The 21,071-nt window shown below is 46.9% G+C and overlaps 1 protein-coding gene across 1 annotated transcript in view; it reads left to right on the top strand.

Annotated features, from left to right (window-relative positions):
- ATRX (ATRX chromatin remodeler) overlaps nucleotides 1–21,071 on the top strand; it is a 1,138,900-nt gene that overhangs the window by 613,288 nt on the left and 504,541 nt on the right. The gene's annotated exons all lie outside the window — the stretch shown is intronic.

Here is a 21,071-nt window from a genome sequence, read left to right as displayed (position 1 = left end):
AGTAACCACACTATTATATACACATTAGCAATCAGAAAAGAGCATAGAAAGCAGTAAGCATTGGCAAATGTATAGGGAATCAGTGAGGGCCCTAGGGAAGGGCCAAACCATATACTAAAAAAGTGGAATGTGAAAGGCAGTCCACCACCCAAGGAACTGGAATCAGAATGGAGCTGGCGCAGCAAGGAACCCCTAAGGGGAGGGTATCAGAGTGACCCCCAGCGACCTGGAGAGGATAGGTATCTGGTTTCCCCAAAACCAACAAGAGGACTTTGGAAGAGGATTATGCAAGACCCAAGCAAGACTGGAAGAACCCAAAGCTGGATCCTGACAGAAGAGGACCTGCAAAGAATGGGAACCAAGTCCAGTTTGTGTTGGAGTGTCCGTTGTGGCAGGAGCCACTACCCATCCTTCTGTGTATACAGGACTGTTGAAGCATCCTTTTCTATCTGCCCTCAGGAACAAACCAGAGACCAGCCAGCCTTTAGGTACAAGCAGAAATATTTAATAATACGTGCACGGAGACTGTGGCTTGATAGGCCAAGCAGTCTGAATTACGGAACTCCAATACAATCTTTTATGCATGAAAACCACAAAAGGGTGAAAATACATCATCCAGTCAGAACAACTGAAAGATAATGTTCGATGGCATCTGTCGCTGTAGATACGCATGTTCTGCAATAGCTCGCCATCTGGTGTTGGGCCGGAGTGTTACAAGTTGTTTTTCTTCGAAGAAGTCTTTCGAGTCACGGGACCGAGTGACTCCTCCTTTTGTCTCCATTGCGCATGGGCGTCGACTCCATCTTTGATTGTTTTTTTTCCGCCATCGGGTTCGGACGTGTTCCTGTCGCTCCGAGTTTCGGAACGGAAAATTAGCTAATTTCGGAAGATTTTCGTCGGTATTGTTGCGTTCGGGATCGGCGTACTTTGATTCCACACCGAAGATCGAAGAGCTCCGGTGCCCTTTGGGGTAGTTTTTCGATCCTCCGTCGGGGCCTGGTCGGCCCGACCGCGTGCTGAAGAACGCCGATGGAACGGACCCCGTTCCGTTTCTGCCCCAAATGCCACAATAAGTACCCTTACACAGACCAACACTTGGTCTGCAACCTGTGCCTGTCACCTGAGCACAGCGAAGACACCTGCGAGGCCTGTCGTGCGTTCCGGTCCCGAAAAACACTCCGAGACCGTCGAGCCAGAAGACTTCAGATGGCGTCCGCACCGACAGCCCAACGGGAGTTCGAGGAACAGGAAGAAGAAGGTACCTTCTCGATCCAAGACTCAGACTCCGAAGGATTCGACGATACACAAACCGTGAGTAAGACGTCGAAATCCACTCAGAAGAACATTTACAAGGCCCAGGGGACGCCACTGCCACCAGGCCATGGCTCGACCCATAAATTCGGTGACCGACCGTCGGCACCGAAAAAGGCCAAAACAGTGCCGAGATCGTCCGACTCCGGTCGAGACACCGGCACGCAGCCTTCTCAGGACCGAGAAAGTGCTGGAGACAAGCCTCGACACCGAGATGCCGGTGTGGACACGGCTCGACGCCGAGACAGCGGCACCGAAACAGATCGACGCCGAGAGGTTTCGGCCCCGAAAACGAAAAGAGTCACCTCGGAGCCGAAAAAACACGCAGACAAAGTTTCGATGCCGAAACACACTGCAAGCGACCCAGCTTCAGGCTCTTATACAGAAGAGCACTCGCTAACCTCCCAAATGCAGAAGCATAGGTTTGAGGAAGAGCTGCAAGCAACTGATGTAGACCATACGCAAAAGCGTATCTTCATTCAGCAGGGGACAGGAAAAATAAGCACCCTTCCCCCCATTAGGAGAAAGAGAAGGTTGGAGTTCCAGACGGAACAGACACCACAACCAAAAGTGGTGAAAAGAGTTACCCCACCACCCTCTCCTCCGCCTGTGATTAACGTCTCACCAGCACAAACTCCATCACACTCCCCAGCTCACACCACCATGAGCCAGGGTGACCAAGATCAGGACGCATGGGACCTATACGACGCCCCAGTGTCAGATAACAGTCCGGAGGCATACCCTACAAAGCCATCTCCACCAGAAGACAGCACCGCGTATTCTCAAGTGGTGGCTAGAGCAGCACAATTTCACAACGTAAGCCTCCACTCAGAACAGGTCGAGGATGATTTCTTATTCAACACCCTCTCCTCCACCCACAGCTCCTACCAAAGCCTGCCTATGCTCCCTGGTATGCTCCGGCACGCAAAAGACATCTTTAAGGAGCCGGTCAAAAGTAGGGCCATCACACCAAGGGTGGAAAAAAAGTATAAGGCGCCTCCTACAGACCCGGCTTTCATCACTACACAGCTGCCACCAGACTCTGTCGTTGTAGGAGCAGCTAGGAAAAGGGCCAACTCTCACACATCTGGAGATGCACCACCCCCAGATAAAGAAAGCCGCAAGTTCGATGCAGCTGGTAAAAGAGTCGCAGCACAAGCTGCAAACCAGTGGCGCATCGCGAACTCACAGGCACTACTTGCGCGCTATGACAGAGCCCACTGGGACGAGATGCAACATCTCATTGAACATCTGCCCAAGGACTTACAAAATAGGGCAAAACAAGTGGTTGAGGAGGGACAAACCATTTCCAACAACCAGATCCGCTCCTCCATGGACGCTGCAGATACAGCTGCACGGACAATTAATACATCTGTAACTATCAGAAGGCATGCATGGCTCCGAACGTCTGGATTTAAACCAGAGATTCAACAAGCAGTTCTCAATATGCCTTTTAATGAAAAAGAACTGTTCGGTCCAGAAGTGGACACAGCGATTGAGAAACTCAAAAAAGATACGGACACTGCCAAAGCCATGGGCGCACTCTACTCCCCGCAGAGTAGAGGGAATTACAGCACATTCCGTAAAACGCCCTTTCGAGGGGGGTTTCGAGGTCAAAGCACACAAGCCAGCACCTCACAAGCCACACCGTCCAGTTACCAGGGACAGTATAGAGGAGGTTTTCGGGGACAATATAGAGGAGGGCAATTCCCTAGAAATAGAGGAAGATTTCAAAGCCCCAAAGCCCCTACTACTAAACAGTGACTCACAGGTCACTCACCCCCTCCACACAACACCAGTGGGGGGAAGAATAGGCCATTATTACAAAGCATGGGAGGAAATCACTACAGACACTTGGGTTCTAGCAATTATCCAACATGGTTATTGCATAGAATTTCTACAATTCCCTCCAAACATACCACCAAAAGCACAAAATTTAACAACACACCATTCCAATCTCCTGGAGATAGAAGTGCAGGCACTATTGCAAAAGAATGCAATCGAATTAGTGCCAAACACACAAATAAACACAGGAGTTTACTCACTGTACTTTCTGATACCAAAGAAGGACAAAACACTGAGACCAATCCTAGACCTCAGAGTAGTGAACACTTTCATCAAATCAGACCACTTCCACATGGTCACACTACAAGAAGTATTGCCATTGCTAAAACTACACGACTACATGGCAACTTTAGACCTCAAGGATGCTTATTTCCATATACCAATACACCCATCGCACAGGAAATACCTAAGGTTTGTATTCAAAGTAATACATTACCAATTCAAGGTACTGCCTTTCGGATTAACAACCGCACCAAGAGTCTTTACCAAATGTCTAGCGGTAGTCGCTGCACACATAAGAAGGCAGCAAATACATGTGTTCCCATATTTGGACGACTGGCTAATCAAGGCCCATTCGTTCAAACAGTGCTCAAATCACACAAATCAGATCATACAAACCCTCTTCAAACTAGGGTTCACCGTCAATTTCACAAAATCCAAAATTCTGCCACGCAAGGTACAACAATACCTGGGAGCCATAATAGACACATCAAAAGGAGTAGCCACTCCAAGTCCACAAAGAATTCAAAATTTCAACACCATCATACAACGCATGTATCCAACACAAAAGATACAGGCAAAGATGGTATTACAACTCCTAGGCATGATGTCATCATGCATAGCCATTGTCCCAAACGCAAGACTGCACATGAGGCCCTTACAACAATGCCTAGCATCACAGTGGTCTCAAGCACAGGGTCACCTTCTAGATCTGGTGTTAATAGACCGCCAAACTTACCTCTCGCTTCTGTGGTGGAACAACATAAATTTAAACAAGGGGCGGCCTTTCCAAGACCCAGTGCCACAATACGTAATAACAACAGATGCTTCCATGACAGGGTGGGGAGCACACCTCGATCAACACAGCATACAAGGACAATGGAACGTACATCAAACAAAACTGCATATCAATCACCTAGAACTTCTAGCAGTTTTTCAAGCACTAAAGGCTTTCCAACCAATAATAGTTCACAAATACATTCTCGTCAAAACAGACAACATGACAACAATGTATTATCTAAACAAGCAGGGGGGGACGCACTCCACGCAGTTAAGCCTGCTAGCACAAAAAATTTGGCATTGGGCAATTCACAACCAAATTCGCCTAATTGCACAGTTTATACCAGGGATACAAAATCAACTCGCAGACAATCTCTCTCGAGATCACCAACAGGTCCACGAATGGGAAATTCACCCCCAAATTCTGAACACTTATTTCAAACTCTGGGGAACACCTCAGATAGACTTGTTTGCGACAAGGGAGAACGCAAAATGCCAAAACTTCGCATCCAGATACCCACACAAACAATCCCAAGGCAATGCCCTATGGATGAACTGGTCAGGGATATTTGCTTACGCTTTTCCTCCTCTCCCTCTCCTTCCTTACCTGGTAAACAAACTCAGTCAAAGCAAACTCAAACTCATATTGATAGCACCAACTTGGGCAAGGCAACCCTGGTACACAACGCTACTAGACCTATCAGTGGTACCCTGCATCAAATTGCCCAACAGGCCAGATCTGTTGACACAGCACAACCAAAAGATCAGACACCCAGATCCAGCATCGCTGAATCTAGCAATCTGGCTCCTGAAATCCTAGAATTCGGGCACTTACAACTTACCCAAGAATGTATGGAAGTCATAAAACAAGCAAGAAGGCCATCCACCAGGCACTGCTATGCAAGTAAATGGAAGAGGTTTGTTTGCTACTGCCATATTAATCAAATACAACCATTACACACAACTCCAGAACATGTAGTGGGTTACTTGCTTCACTTACAAAAATCTAACCTAGCTTTCTCTTCCATTAAGATTCACCTTGCAGCAATATCTGCATACCTGCAGACTACCTATTCAACTTCCCTATATAAAATACCAGTCATTAAAGCATTCATGGAGGGCCTTAGGAGAATTATTCCACCAAGAACACTACCTGTTCCTTCATGGAACCTAAATGTTGTCCTAACTAGACTTATGGGTCCACCTTTTGAACCCATGCACTCCTGCGACATACAGTTCCTAACCTGGAAGGTGGCATTTCTCATCGCCATTACTTCCCTGAGAAGAGTAAGCGAGATTCAGGCGTTTACTATACAGGAACCTTTTATACAACTACACAAAAATAAAGTCGTCCTAAGGACCAATCCTAAATTTTTGCCAAAGGTTATTTCACCGTTCCATCTAAATCAAACAGTGGAACTTCCAGTGTTCTTTCCACAGCCAGATACCGTAGCTGAAAGGGCACTACATACATTAGATGTCAAAAGAGCATTGATGTATTACATTGACAGAACAAAAAACATCAGAAAGACTAAACAACTCTTTATTGCATTTCAAAGACCTCATGCAGGAAACCCAATTTCAAAACAAGGTATAGCCAGATGGATAGTTAAATGCATCCAAATCTGCTACCTTAAAGCTAAACGACAGCTGCCCATTACACCAAGGGCACACTCAACCAGAAAGAAAGGTGCTACCATGGCCTTTCTAGGAAACATCCCAATGCAAGAAATATGTAAGGCAGCCACATGGTCTACGCCTCACACATTCACCAAGCACTACTGTGTAGACGTGTTATCCGCACAACAAGCCACAGTAGGTCAAGCCGTATTAAGGACATTATTTCAGACTACTTCCACTCCTACAGGCTGATCCACCGCTTTTGGGGAAATAACTGCTTACTAGTCTATGCAGAACATGCGTATCTACAGCGACAGATGCCATCGAACTGAAAATGTCACTTACCCAGTGTACATCTGTTCGTGGCATCAGTCGCAGTAGATTCGCATGTGCCCACCCGCCTCCCCGGAAGCCTGTAGCAGTTTGGAAGTTACCTTCAATTATTTATATATGTATCATCTCAACCTTAAATAGGTGCATACTTAGTCACTCCATTGCATGGGCACTATTACTACAATTCAACTCCTACCTCACCCTCTGCGGGGAAAAACAATCAAAGATGGAGTCGACGCCCATGCGCAATGGAGACAAAAGGAGGAGTCACTCGGTCCCGTGACTCGAAAGACTTCTTCGAAGAAAAACAACTTGTAACACTCCGGCCCAACACCAGATGGCGAGCTATTGCAGAACATGCGAATCTACTGCGACTGATGCCACGAACAGATGTACACTGGGTAAGTGACATTTTCATTCTTCATCAAGTACATGGTGTGATGTTGATCAGGAGATGTATGGTATTACACATATATTAGGCATCTATCCAATCACGGTAGAATAACATTTCATGGTGGCAGCGTAATACAAGATGACCACAAGTGTGACCTTCACATTTTTCAGATGGTTGGGACTTTCCAAGGCGTCACCAATCCATCTTCCTCATAACCTCTTCTCAGACCTATGTGGACATCGAGATGTCTGTCTGTTGCTGGGCGAATGAAGCAATGCATGTCGCATGAGCTGTCTTTTAAGCAAGCCTTCATTACAAGCTGCCTGTCAGGGTTAATGTACTAAAGGTCATCCAACCTTCTGCATATGTTTTTCAGGCCTGTACATCGAGTATCACAGGATGAGGTCAGGCCTGGGTGGATAATAAAATGGATTCTTTAGCCAGTTTCCACAGGACCGGGTCAAAAGTGGATGAAAAAGGCCAGCAGTACAGCACCAGAGATAAAGAAGGTCTCAGAAGGGATGCAAGTGGTGTCCCACGTCGGCGGTCAAGATGCAGTTGGTCAGTGGTGCTGGAAAGCCACCTGAAAAGGTTGGCAAATGCAAGAGACGGAAAAGAAGGTTTGCAAGGCTGAGGAGAACCAGTGAGGCCCAGGGGACTCGACCCAAAGAGGGGAGTCTGGGTTGACCCACAGGAGCAGGGATTTGTAAGAAGAGGGGGCAGCCCCCACAGGCAACCCACTGACAGCAGGCACAGAAGTTGAAGTGAGGTCCACTCAGCACATCTGAAGAGGAGTCCCACAACACTGGAGCAGGAGGCAAGAGACTGTGTTGCAGGACGGAGTGCTGGGGGCCGGTGCTACTAGGAGCCTTGAAGATCCCTTGGAGGAGGAGCAAACAAGCCTTGGTAGCTGCAAAAGTCACGGTGCACAGGGTTAAGGTCCTGCAAGGAGAGGCAAGGGCTTAACATCTTCCAAGTTGGACATTGGTAGAAAGGACCAAGAGGACCACTCCAGACCATTACCAGTGATGCAGGATCCACGCAGTTCCGGAGGAGAGCAGATCCACGCAGCCACTCATCGTTGCAGTTGGTGTCTGCAGATGCAGGAGAGTTACTCCTTCACTCCAAGGGAGATTGCTTCTTACTACTTGTGCAAGCTGAAGACTTGCCGCACTCAGAGGACGCACAACAAGGGAGATGTTGCAATTGCTGGAAGCCAAAGAAACAATGTTGTAGAGCGGAGTCGTCGCTGAAGTTGCAGATTGTTGGTTCCTGGAGGGTCCAGTTGAGGTCCCAGTGGCCAGAAGATGGCAGAATCAAGTAACCACCTGTAGGAGCCCTGGCCACTATTCCTGGGTGATGGACAGTAGAATGGTCACTACCCCTTTCCTTTGTCAAGTTTAGTGCCAGAGCAGGGACCAGGGGTCCCTGGACTAGTGTAAACCAGTTTATACAAGGAGGGCAGCAAATGTGCCCTTAAAAGCATACTGGTGGCTTGGGGAGGGTACCCCTCCCAAGGTATATCACGCCTATATCCAAGGGAAGAGGGTGTTGCCTCCCTCTCCCATGGTAAATCCTTTGTTCTACCTTCCCCTGCTTGAGCTGGTCAAGCAGCAGGAGGGCAGAAACCCATCTGGAGAGTTACAGCAACATGTGCTACTTGCAAAACCATGAAAGACTAGTAATAGCAATTCTAGGGGGGGGGGTCCTTTAAGGACTCCCAAAGTGCTTGGAATCATACTTCCAATACTGGCAACCGATTTGGGGTATGATTCTGACATGTTTGATACCAAACATGCCCAGGTTCGGAGTTACCATTATGTAGCTGCACACAGGCAGTGTCCAGTACACGGGTAAATTGATTCCCTTGCACTTACGAAGTCCAGTGCAATGGAGCTGGAGTTCGTAGGGGCGCCGCTGCTCTTGCAGGGGTGCCCTCACACACAGGTACCTGCCTGCTGGGCTAAGAGGGCCTACCATAGGGATGTCTTACAGTGACCTGTAGTGAAATGGTGCATGCACCTTTTCATACAGTCTGCAATGGCAGTCCTGCAGACACATTTTGCCTGGGCTCCCATGGGTGACACAATACATGCTGCAGCCCATGGGGAACCTCTGGTGCCCCAATGCCCTGGGTACCTAAGTACCATATACTATGGACTTGTATGGAGGCACCAGTATGCCAATTATGGGGTATTCTAAGTCCTAAGCAACCAAATTTAGAGGCGAGAGCACAATGACTGAGGCCCTGGTTAGCAGGATCCCAGTGAACACAGTCAAAACACACTGAAAACATGCAAAAAGTGGGGGTAACCATGCCAAAAAGTGGGTACTTTCCCACACCCACCGTCAGAGAAGTCCTTAAGTATCCCTAAAAGGGGGTTGGCCACTCTCTGAAGTGACCCACCTATTAGAGGGGGTAAGGGATGTCATCTGCCCCTGGCCTGACCAGGGGCCTCTACACATCTTATTTTCAAGATGGTATCTGGCAGAGCTCTGTGCACCTTCCTAGGGGAGTGTAATGATATGTGAGTTTTGACCACTGACTCCATGTTGCACTTAGCCTAGCAGCATACCGTCACATTAGTGACCACCAGATTAATTTTGCCTCTTGACTTTATTTTAGCATTAGCCACTGCCACGTTAAATGCTGCAAGTAGTTTTCCACATTGTACAATGAGCGCATGTTTTTATTCTTCGTGTTCTTTCCCACCAAGGGCTTAGGCTGATAAGAATGTACTCAGATGGCAGGGACGGTCTTGTTTTGAATTGGCACCTTGGGATTGTGGCCAAGTCCAGACATGTTATTTTCAAAGTTGGCCTAAAGCAATCAGCATTTTTGGAATAAATAAACTTCTGCAGTTAGGGGGATGTTCTAGACTTTTCCTCTCTTGTTTGTTCAAAGTTTAAGAGGCTGAGACCAGATGGACTGGGGGCAGAGAGTGTTTGCAGATCTCAGGCATATACAGGATGCTGGAGTGTGTCATCCTTCACTGGGGATAATTGATCTCTCCTCGATCAATTTTGGGATCTGGTGATCTGATACTGAATAGGAGGGAGATGAAGCAGTGATCCCCTTTCCTCATAGTGAAGCATATTTTTTAATTCATTATTTGCTTTGCATTATAATATAGATACATATATTTGCTGTGTATATTGCAGTGGAGAATCATTTGTACATGTTTTCATTTCATTGCTGTGACGATTTTTTAATGTGTGCTTTTAGCATGCTAATCTTTTAGGAACATTGCGTAGTGAATTAATAAATGTCTTCTTTGGACTAAGAAGTACATTCCTGTTTTTTTTTTTTTTTTTTTGTCAGTGTATGAGTGTTTCAGCTCGGTCATTAGTGAAGCAAAACCGGGAGGAGCTGGACAAGGGGGTGGTCACTCCCCTATCCATTGTGCAGTTTTGCACCGGAGCTGGAACCAGGGGTTCCTGAACTGGTGCAAACCGGATTATGCAAGGAGGGCACCAAGTATGCCCTTCAAAGCAGTCTGGTGGCCCTCCGAGGCCACCCTACCGAGTCCTTAAACACCTAATAGACAGGGGGAGGTGGTCATACCTCTCCCTTGCAGGAAATCCTCTTTCTCCCTTCTGTTTGAGCCAAGCTCATCAGGAGGACGGAACAGTGTCTGGGGTCGTCAGCAGCGTGGGCTGGAAGGTAGACCCCATACGGCTGCACAGTCAGAACTGGGGGATCCTCTAAGGCAGTGAATCGCAACCTTTTTATCGCCGCGGACCGGTAAATGTTTGATAATTTTTCCGTGGCCCGCTTGTTTTGATTTAATAATTTTAATTTAATTGTATTTAAACATGCCTTCAAGATTTGAAGACCTCGGGCGGCCCGGTGCCGATTGATCCGCGGACCGGCACCGGTCTGCGGCCCGGGGGTTTGGGAACACTGCTCTAAGGAACACCCAGAGTACAGTGGCTTATGCAACTAGCACAGGAATCAATGTAGCTGCATGATTAGAATATGTTTGATACCAAACATTCCTATGTTCGGAGAAGCCATTATGTAGTTGGACCACTCGTGTTGACCAGTGTCCACTTAAGATGGCTTCCCCGCAGTTAAAAAGCCCAGGGAGAGGAGTCTGGGTTCTTAAGGGTACCCTGCTCATGGTAGTGTATCCTCACGCTTAGGGACGTGCACCCGGCCCATGGGCTGAATGGCTTTCCATAGGGATGGCTTACAGCAGTGAGCAGGATATAAGCAAGCTTTAAATCTATGGTGAAAGGGCTGCGTGCACCACTTTACGCAGGCTGCAATGGCAGCCCTGCAGACAGTTTGCATGGGTGGCACAATACATGCTGGAGCCCATGGGGGACCTCTGGTGTACCAATGCCCTGGGTACCTTAGTACCATATACTAGTCGAGGGACTTACATGGGTGCACCAGTATGCCAATTGTGGGGTGTAAAGTTTACGAGCACCCATATTTAGAGGAGAGCGCACAATCACTGGGTCCCTGGTCCAGGTGACACACCTGTGTGGACTTGACTCCGTCCCCTTCTTTGACAGGTCCTCTTCATCTGGAATCCACTGTTCACTTCCACCGGCCTGGTCCTGTTCTTTTATTGTTGCAATTCCAAGTCCTTGTGTTGGCCTATGGGACGACCAGGTAACTTACCTCTGCTTTCCTGGTTGCTGGGGGTCCTCTAAATACTCACCTCTTGAAGTTCCTTTCTCTCCCAGCCTTTGGCTAACGACTCCATATCCTCTGGCATTCCACTGGCCCCCCTATAGGTCCAGTGTCATTTCTTGCTATTTCTAATGTTTTTATGCTGATTCCTAGTACTTACTTTTGTGTATTCTGTGTACTTACCTCTAGAAAGGAGGGATTGCCTGTGGTATTCTTTTTCAATGTTACTAATATAAAGTACCTTTATTTTTGCAACTCTGTGTGGTAAGTTACTGTGGGACTACTGTGGTATTTGCAAGTTGTAGGAAAGTGCCCTTGTTGGCATGGTCACCGGTCACACTCCCTCCACGTTTTGCCTGATAATGATGCCAACTTGACTGAGTGTGTGGTGGGATCTTGCTAACCAGGCTCCAGCACCAGTGTTCTTTTTGAATAACGGAACCATTGTTTCCACAATTGACCCCCCCCAAACCACACACACACAGATGAGACCTTGTAAAAGGTACCCATGGTACCAAGGGCCCTGTGGCCAGGGAAGGCCCTCAAGGCCTGCAGCATGTATTATGCCACCCTTGGGGACCCGTTAAAAAGCACATACACACTGCTATTGCAGCTTGTATGTGCTGGTGGGGTGAAAAAGATAGCCGACATGGCACCCCTCCCACGGTGCCATGCCCACCAACCACTGGCTGTAGCATAGGTAAGTCACCCCTCAAGTAGGCCTTACAGCCCAAGGGCAGGGTGCACTATACCCCAGGTGAGGGCATAGCTGCATGAGCAATATGCCCCTTCAGTGTCTAAGTCCATTCTTAGGCATTGCAAGTGCAATGTGGCCATATTGAGTATATGGGCTAGGAGTTTTTCATTACGAACTCCACAGCTCCATAATGGCTTCATAATGGAGGAGAAAGAACTCCCCCCTCCCCCCCATACCCCCCCACCCCACCTAACTAGGGAGATCAGGGTCCCAAGGACCGTATATCCAAGGATAGTGTTCACAGGATCTGGAACTTCCACAGGGGAGTCCAGTTCCTCTGGGAACACCGAGGGCAGCCACAGTGAAGAGAACCTCCTTTTAGCAAGGATGGCCCAAAGACTAGCTTTGGAGAAACAGCTCCTAGCTATAGAGATGGAGAGAGCAGAAATGGGCTTGGCACCCATCAGTGGTGGCAGAATCCTAAATAAGGTCATAGAAAATACTGGTGTCTTGAAAATACCCAATTCTAAATATGAAGAAGGTGAGGATATCACCAAGTGGTTCACAGCTTTTGAGAGAGCTTGTGCAACCAGAAAGCTAAACAGATCTGATTTGGGAGCTCTCCTTTTGGACCTGTTTACTGGTAAGTGTAGGGATAGACTCCTCACACTCCCTGGTGCAGATGTTGAATCCTATGACCACATGAAGGCTACCCTGATGCAGGGCTTTGGAATCACCACTGAGGAGTATAGAATTAGGTTCAAGGGGCTCACAAAACCTCAAGCCAGTCCTGGGTTGATTTTGTTGACTACTCAGTGAAAACACTAGATGGTTGGATAACTGGCAGTGGAGTGCATGACTATGATGGGCTTTATAATTTGTTTATGAAATAACATCTTTTAAGTAGCTGCTTCAATGACAAGTTGCATCAATATGTGGTAGACCTAGGTCCAATTTCTCCCCAAGAATTGTGAAAGAAGGCAGACCATGGGGCCAAGACAATGGTGACTAAGACTGCCACTGTGGTGGGTGACCAAAAGAAAGGGGTCACAAAACCTCCCCAAGAGAAGAGTGGTGAGACACCTAAGGACAAAAGCAAAGAGTCTTCACAAAGGGCCCCGAAAACCTGCACTGGAGGGTGGGCCTAATCCCCTTAGCAATCCTCAAATGTGTATAAGGGTAAAACCTTTGATCCCAAGAAGGCCTGGTGTTACAACTGTAAACAGAATGGACACTAAACTGGAGACTCTGCCTGTCCCAAAAAGAATCCCCCTACTACTGCACCAGCTAGCACTGGTATAGCCAGTCTCCAGGTGGGATCTACAGTGCGCCCATAGCAACTCAGGGTTCCACTGAAGCTGTTTCAGTCTATGAGGGTGGGGTAGATATTGCCACTCTTGCTGTCTGCCCCCCTAATATGAACAAATACAGACAGCATCCTTTGATTAATGGGACTAGAGTAGAAGGCCTGAGGGTTACAGGTGCCAGTGTCATACTGGTGTCAGAAGAACATGTTACCCCAGGATAGAACTTGGCTGGTCAAACATATGTTGCCAATGCTGCTAATGTAACTAAGGATGCAATGTAATTTTAGAATGGGAAGGGGTTAGTGGCATGAAACAAGTGGTGGTCCCTTCTGCAATCCCAGTGGAATGTCTGCTAGGGAATGACCTGAACTCTTCAACATGGGCTGAGGTAGAACTCAAAACCCATGCAGGGAATCACCAAGATGGTGTGTGTAAAGACTAGAGCACAAAGCCGAGCACAGAATGAAAAAGAAGTGTTGGAGCCTGGAATAATGGCCCAACATTCCAAGTGGAAAGAAAAGAAGACTAAGGAACCAGCTTCTGTACAACAAAAAGCCCGACTCCTCTTCTCAGTAAGACGTCTTACCAACCCCAGAGGGAACTGAGCCCAAGGAACTTGACTCTTACCAGGTTGAGCTCTTTACCCCAGGGGGACCCTCTAGTGACCAGCTGTGCCAGGGACAGAGAACCTGTCCCACTCTTGAAGGCTTGTGACAGCATGCTGCTGCGTAGTAACACAGATATGTCAGAGGCCCCCACAAGGTCTGTTGGAAGGAGGGACTCTTATACACTGAGGCCAGAGACCCCAAACCTGTTGCTGCCAGGAGAGTGGTAGTGCCTCAGCAATTCGGCGAGTTAATCCTCACACTAGCCCATGACATCCCCCTAGCTGGGCATCTGGGCTGAACTAAAACTTGGAATAGGCTTGCTAGCCGTTTCTACTGGCCCAGCATGTCAAAAAAGGTCAAGGAGTTTTGAAGTTCCTGTGTCACCTTCCAAGCCAGTGGTGAGACATGTGGCCTCCCAAAGCCCCCCTAATTTAATTACCCGCGGTTGGAGCTCCCTTAGAAATGGTTGGTGTGGACATCGTGGGTCCACTTGAACCACCCACAGCCTCAGGAAACCAATATGTTTGATGACATGTGTAGCTGCAGATACATATGCTTTGCATAAGTTCACCATATAGTGTTGAGCTCAGAATGTTACAAGTTGTTTTTCTTCAAAGAAGCTTTTTCGAGTTACGAGATCAAGTGGTGACTCGTCCTCTCTGTGATAGTGCACATGTTTATCGAGTCCTTTGTTCGATTTTTTTTCTTTCCGCCATCTGGTTCGGGCGTGTTCCCTCTCGCTGCAGTAGATCTCGGTTCAATACTATCTGAACTTCTCTATCTTTCCTTTGAACGTCGGTATTGTTTTCTAACGTGTTTTCCGTACTTCACTCGATCCGATTGTAGCGTTGTGATCGATTAAACGCCCTTTCAGGCGCCCGCGCCTTTCTCTGGCCTACTGCATCACAGGCTCATGGATTGGACTCCCTTTCGATTCTGTCCTGGTGTCACGCCAAGTTCCCCTACACCGACCATCACTCTGTGTGTAACCTCTGCCTCTCTCTGGATTATAAGGAACAAACCTGCGAGGCGGGCCGATCCTTTCGCTCCAAGAAGACTGTGGGATCGAGGAGCGCGTCGGCTAGAGATGGCATCGAAGTCGACCAAACAAACTCCCAAAATTTTTTCAGTGAGGAACAGGCGCAGACTGCAGTTTCCATTGCAGACTCTGACCGTGAGTCAGATGGGGACAGCCAAGTTATTCCTGCGGCGCAGTACATGAGTACGCCAGCCCCTTCCATCCCCAAAAACATTCCAAAAAGTCATCACAGATGGTCTTGAGTGCATGACTGCTTGCTGGCCATTGTCAGACCCAAAAGTTACGTCTTGACGACCAGCCCTCTGGTTCAGCATCGAAGAAGACCAAAATGCATCCGACCAAAAAGACTGCCCACCTGTTTCGGGATCGAGCTGCAAGGTGGAAGCTTCCACCTCAGAACCAAAATACTTGTATACCACCTCGGAGCTAAAGCATCCAGTCTCCTCTTCGGAGTAAAAAAAAACTTCCATCTGCTTCAGAGTCCACATTTTCAGCCCGATTAAAGCAGTCAATCACCAAGCTTTTGGAGCATACATCTGCGAGAAGTGAACATGTTCCATCTGTAGAGGAGTCAACAGACAGGTCCATTCTAGAAGTGATGGACCATAAACAGTGGAAAATACAAATCCAAAACGATACAGGGAAACGTATTGCCTCTCCTCCTGTAACCAAGAGGAAACTGTCTTTCCAAGAAAGTTTGGAAGCTTGGCCTTCACCTGCAAAAATATTTAAGCACAAGGAGAAGCCAAAGGCAGTACATCAGCCTTCTCCACCGCATTCTTCCTTGCTTCCTGTTTCTCCACCACCTGATACTCCACCACCACCTTCACCTACACAGTATTCTATACAATCTCATGTCTCTTCACATGGGGATTATATGGGTGACTATTCTTACACTGTAGACCCATGAGATGCATATGATCCGGACTCTTTCCCATCTGATGACCCTGACCTATATCCCACAAGGCCATCTCCACCTGAAGACACCACAGCCTATAATCAGGTGATTGCTAGAGCAGCCACATACCACAATGTACTCTGAACCCATAGAGGATGATTTCCTATTCAACACCTGCAATCTGCAGGCCTCATTATTAAGGCATCCAAATGCCAGATAGGGCAAGGCACTGTTGTATACTTGGGCCATCCTGTAGGTGAAACCCAAGTGCAACTTTTACAGCCCAAAATCCAGACAGTTCTGGACTGGGAAGCTCCTACCCACCAGACTCAAGTCAGGGCATTCCTTGGCTTGACTGGTTATTAGAGGAGGTTTGTGAAGGGTTATGGATCCATTGTGACCCACTTCACAGAACTGAGAAAATGCCTAAGAAAGTTAACTGGATGGTTAGTTGTCAAAAGACCTTTTGACACCTTGAGGGACGCAATGTGCCTAGCACCAATTCTCAAAGCCCCAGACTACTCTAAGCAGTTAATTGTGCAGACAGATGCCTCTGAACGTGGGATAGGAGCAGTCCTGTCTCAGACCAACGATGATGGCCATGACCAGCCTGTTGCTTTCATTAGCAGGAAGTTACTCCCCAGGGAACAGCTTTTTAGTGCCACTGAGAGGGAGGCCTTTGCTATGATTTGGTCCCTGAAGAAGTTGAAACCATACTTGTTTGGTGCTCACTTCATGTTCCAAACTAACCACATACCTCTCAGATGGCTTATGCGTATGAAAGGTGAGAACTGTAAACCTTTGAGGTGGTCATCTCCCTACAGGGAATGGACTTTTCAGTGGAACAAAAACCGGGGACCTCCAATGCAGATGGACTTTCCAGGTTCTGCCACTTAGGGAATGAAGACTCTCTTGGGAAAGGTTAGTCTCATACTCTTTCGTTTTGGAGGGGGTTGTAGAGGAAAATGCCACTTTTGGCATGGTTAGACCACCCCAACCAGGACCACCCCTAAGATGTCCACGCCTGAGGTGATTTCCCCCCTTCCCCCCTTGCAGAATCCTCCATCGTGGTTTGGAGGACAGGGATCATTAGGATTAGGTTTGTCCCCCCCTCCCCTGAGGGAGTGGGCACAAGGAGGGTGTAGCCACCCTCAGGGACAGTAGCCGTAGGCTACTACCCCTGACCCTAACACACCCCTAAATCTAGGATTTAAGGGTCTCCCTGAACCCAGCTCACCAGGTTCCTGGCGACCTGACAAGAAGGAGGAAACCCCCAGCAGAGAAGAATGAAGACAACTAATTTGGCCCTAGCCCTACCTGCCTGTCTTCTTCAAAGAACCTGTAAAAGAACAGCAAAGCATCCAGCGATCTCTGCCAAACTCCAGAGGACTGCCCTACACTTGAAAGGACCAATAACTCCAGTGGACAGCAGCCCTGTCTAAGAAGAAACCAACAACTAAGGAGTCCAACCTCACTCTGAATGCATGAGTCTCCAATGATTCTCTATGAGGGAGGTCCGGGGGGGAATCAGAGGCTGCAGGCGAGGTCCAGGGGTTTGTCTCGGACAAACCACAGGCTGGACAGGGGAGAAGGGCCTGCTGAACGTTCCTGCACCGGAGGTCAGGTTCTCCAAGTGCCTGGGGCACTGTAACACCAGGCTTGAGCCTTTGAGGCTCACCGCCAGGTATTACAGTTTCTGATACCAAACTTCCCAGTATTCAGTGTAGCCATTATGGAACTGTGGTGTTCGTGTTTGACAAACTCCCAGACCATATACTCCTTATGGCTACCCTGCACTTACAATGTCTAAGAATTGGCTTATGCACTGTAGGGACATAGTGCTCATCTCATGCAGCTATGCCCTTACCTGTGGTATAGTGCACCCTGCCTTAGGGCTGTAAGGCCTGCTAGAGGTGTGACTTACCTATGCCACAGGCAGTGTGAGGTTGGCATGGCACTCTGAGGGGAGTGCCTTGTCGACAGTCTTTGCCTCACAGCTTGTGTGTACTGGTGAGGAGAAAGTGTGCATGTGCTGAGTGAGGGGTCCCCAGGATGGCATAATACATGCTGCAGCCTTAGAGACCTTCCCTTGCCGCAGGACCCTTGATGCCAGGGGTACCATTTACAAGGGACTTATCTGTGTGCCAGGGTTGTGCCAATTATGGAGACAAAGGTACAGTTTAGGGAAAGACCATTGGTGCTGGGGCCTGGTTAGGGGGGTCCCAGCACACTTTCAATCATAGCTAGCATCAACAAAGGCAAGAAGTTAGGGGGTAACCATGCCAACAGTGGCATTTGCCTACAGAACTCCACCCACAAGTCCTTCAACAATACTTCACAAAATGGGGAACACCTCAAATAGATCTGTTAACAACAAACCAAAACAAAACATGCCAAAACTTCACCTCAAGGTGCCCCACTTCCTCAATCTAAGGGCAATGCTCTATGGTTGAATTGGTCAGGGATATTTGCTTATGCTTTTCCCCTCTCTCCCACTCTTACCATTCCTAGTACGGAATATAAAACAATCTTCCCTCAGCATGATCTTAGTGACTCTGACATGGGCACGTCAACCATGGTATACAACACTTTTAGATCTCTCTTATTCCACATCAAAAACTTACCAACAAACCCGATCTTTTAACACAAAAACAGGAACAGATAAGACATCCAAATCACTCATCCTAGCAATATGGCTCCTGAAGTCGTAGAATTTGGATATTTACATTTACCACAGTAATGCATGGATTTCCTTCAACAAGCACAGAAACTTACCACTAGACAGTGCTATGCAGCAAGATGGAACCGTTTTGTTTGTTGTTGTCAAACAAAAAACACTAACCCTCTTCAACCAATGGTACAGGACATTGTACAAAATGTATGACATTTACAAAAGGCAACTTTAGCCTACACATCTATTTGCTTACATTTAGCGCTATAGCTACATACCTGCAAAATATACAACATATTTTCTTGTTTAGCATTCCAGTTATCAAAGCATTTATGGATGTAATAAAAACAGTAATTCCACCAAGGATTCCTCCACCTCCATCTTGGAACTTAAACATTGTACTCACAAGACTCATGGTTCTACCATTTGGGCCATTCCACTCCTACCCATTACAATACCTTTAGTGGAAAGTAGCATTCTTAATTGCTGTCACCTCTCTTAGGCGTGTCAATGAGATGCAGGCATTAGGTTTAGAAGAACCTTTCTTTCAGGTTCATAAAGAAAAGATTGTATTAAGAACAAATCCAAAATTTCTTCCAAAAGTCATTTAGCATCTTCATATTAATCAAACAATAGAATTGCCAGTTTTCTTCCCAAAACCAGAATCAGTGGCAGAAAGAGGTCTACATACTCTAGATGTCAAAAGAGCTTTTATGTACTATATAGACAGGACAAAAGATTTTAAGGAAACAAAACAACTTTTTGTGGCTTTTTTATTACTACACAAAGGAGACCCAATATCTAAAACGGCTATATCAAGATGGATAGTGAAATGCATTAAAACTTGCTATACTAAAGCTAAGAGACAATTACCTGTACCACCTAGGGCACATTCTACTAGGAATAAAAGGTGCATCTATGGCCTTTTTAGGTAACATACCTATGGCAGACATTTGTAAGGCAGCAACATGGTCTATACCACCCACGTTTACTAAACATTATTGTGTAGATGTCTTTGCCAGACAACAGGCAAATGTTGAACAAGCTGTACTTAAAACACTTTTTCAAACAATTGCAACCCCTAGACACTAGCCACTGCTTTATGGAGGGACTGCTTTACTGTCTATGCACAGCATTTTTATCTACAGCTACACATGCCATCGAACGGAAAATATTACTTACCAGTAGAAATCTGTTCATGGCATGTAGTGCTGTAGATTCACATGTGCCCTCCCTGGAAGTGTGTACAGATAGCAATTTAATTTTTAAATGTGTGTATGTAAATACATTGCATGGACATCTTTTATATCCTACTATATACTCTTTTCACTACTTCACTCTCCCTCCTGCGGACAAACAATCTAATAAAGGACTTGATGCCCAAGCGCAGTATTACCGAGAGGAGTTGCCGCTTGATCCCGTGACTCAAACTTTCTTCGAACAAAAATAGGTTGTACTACTCCAAACCCAACACTAGGTGGCGAGCTTATGCACAGCATGTGAATCTACAGCACTGTATGCCACAAACAGATGTCTACGGGTGAGTAACATTTTCCTTTTGCTATATAAAAACCATTGGTCTGGAGTCAAGTCATTGAGGGTGTGCTTCTATTGTCTGTGTGTGTACAACAAATGCTTTGCACTACCCTCTGATAGGCCTAACTGCTCGACAACACAACAACAACACTACCAGATTCCTACATCTATTCATTGAATGTAACTTACATTACCTTCTCAGCATGTCTGTCTTGTGCCTGGTTTATTCCCTCTTCATTACCAGGTTGTTCACTGGAGGATGGTGAGATCCTTTTGCAACCCTCCTCCTTGGTTGATATTGCTTTGGTATCTAATTCTAAGTTAAGTAATCTGCGGCTAGTTGTCTGTCAGATGGACAAGTTACTTACCTTTGGTAATACCTTATCTGGTAGAGACACAGACTAGCCACCGATTCCTTATTGACCCACCCATCCTCCCCGCTTGCGAACTGTGTTCTCTTCAGTCTCGCTTGGGGTAGTCTCTGCTGTCTTTTTGTTATTGTGCGTATAACATCATGTTTTTTTTTTTATCCTAGTTGGCATGTACACTATTCTTCTGCCAGTTTCTATATGGCTCTGCGTTGTTGTGTGGACTCTAGTCACAGAATAAACTGTTGTAAGCGTGTTTGAGGGTGTGGGGGTGGGGGGAAGGTGAGCTTTGTGGACTCCACAGATGTCATGTCTGGAGATGACCCAAACACAGAGGTACTGCTGAAGAAAGGTTTCTGGATGCAGTCTGACGCCTGGGGAGAATTCTAAGATAAGGAGTCTGCGGCTAGTCTGTGTGTTTATCAAATAAGGCGTTACCGAAGGTAAGTAACTTGTCCTTCAGGAGAATTAGTTATTGCAAACAGGCACTGGCAAAACCAATAGTTCTGGCTTTCATTTTTTAGTTCTGGGAGCTAAATAAATGGTTGTATTATATTACTTTCTGCCGTTCTTTTTTGTGTGGTAATGCCCTCTAGGGGCCGACTGAATGGTTACATGACCATGTTTCTTACAAATCATATTGTTGTTGTGGGGCCCTCTGTTTTGAGTATTACAGTCTAATGCCAAAAGTGTATTTCTGAAAAATGTTTTATTGGGTTTATATGATAATTGTATTTGTTTAAACATTCAATATATTTGGGTGACCCTTGCAGTTTACTTCTCTCGCTACCCCGTAGTTG

Source organism: Pleurodeles waltl, chromosome 2_1 (genome assembly GCF_031143425.1).
Source record: "Pleurodeles waltl isolate 20211129_DDA chromosome 2_1, aPleWal1.hap1.20221129, whole genome shotgun sequence".
Lineage (NCBI taxonomy): Eukaryota > Metazoa > Chordata > Amphibia > Caudata > Salamandridae > Pleurodeles > Pleurodeles waltl.
The sequence above is the reverse complement of the archived record's forward strand: the minus strand, read 5'-3'. Positions and strand labels throughout refer to the sequence as shown.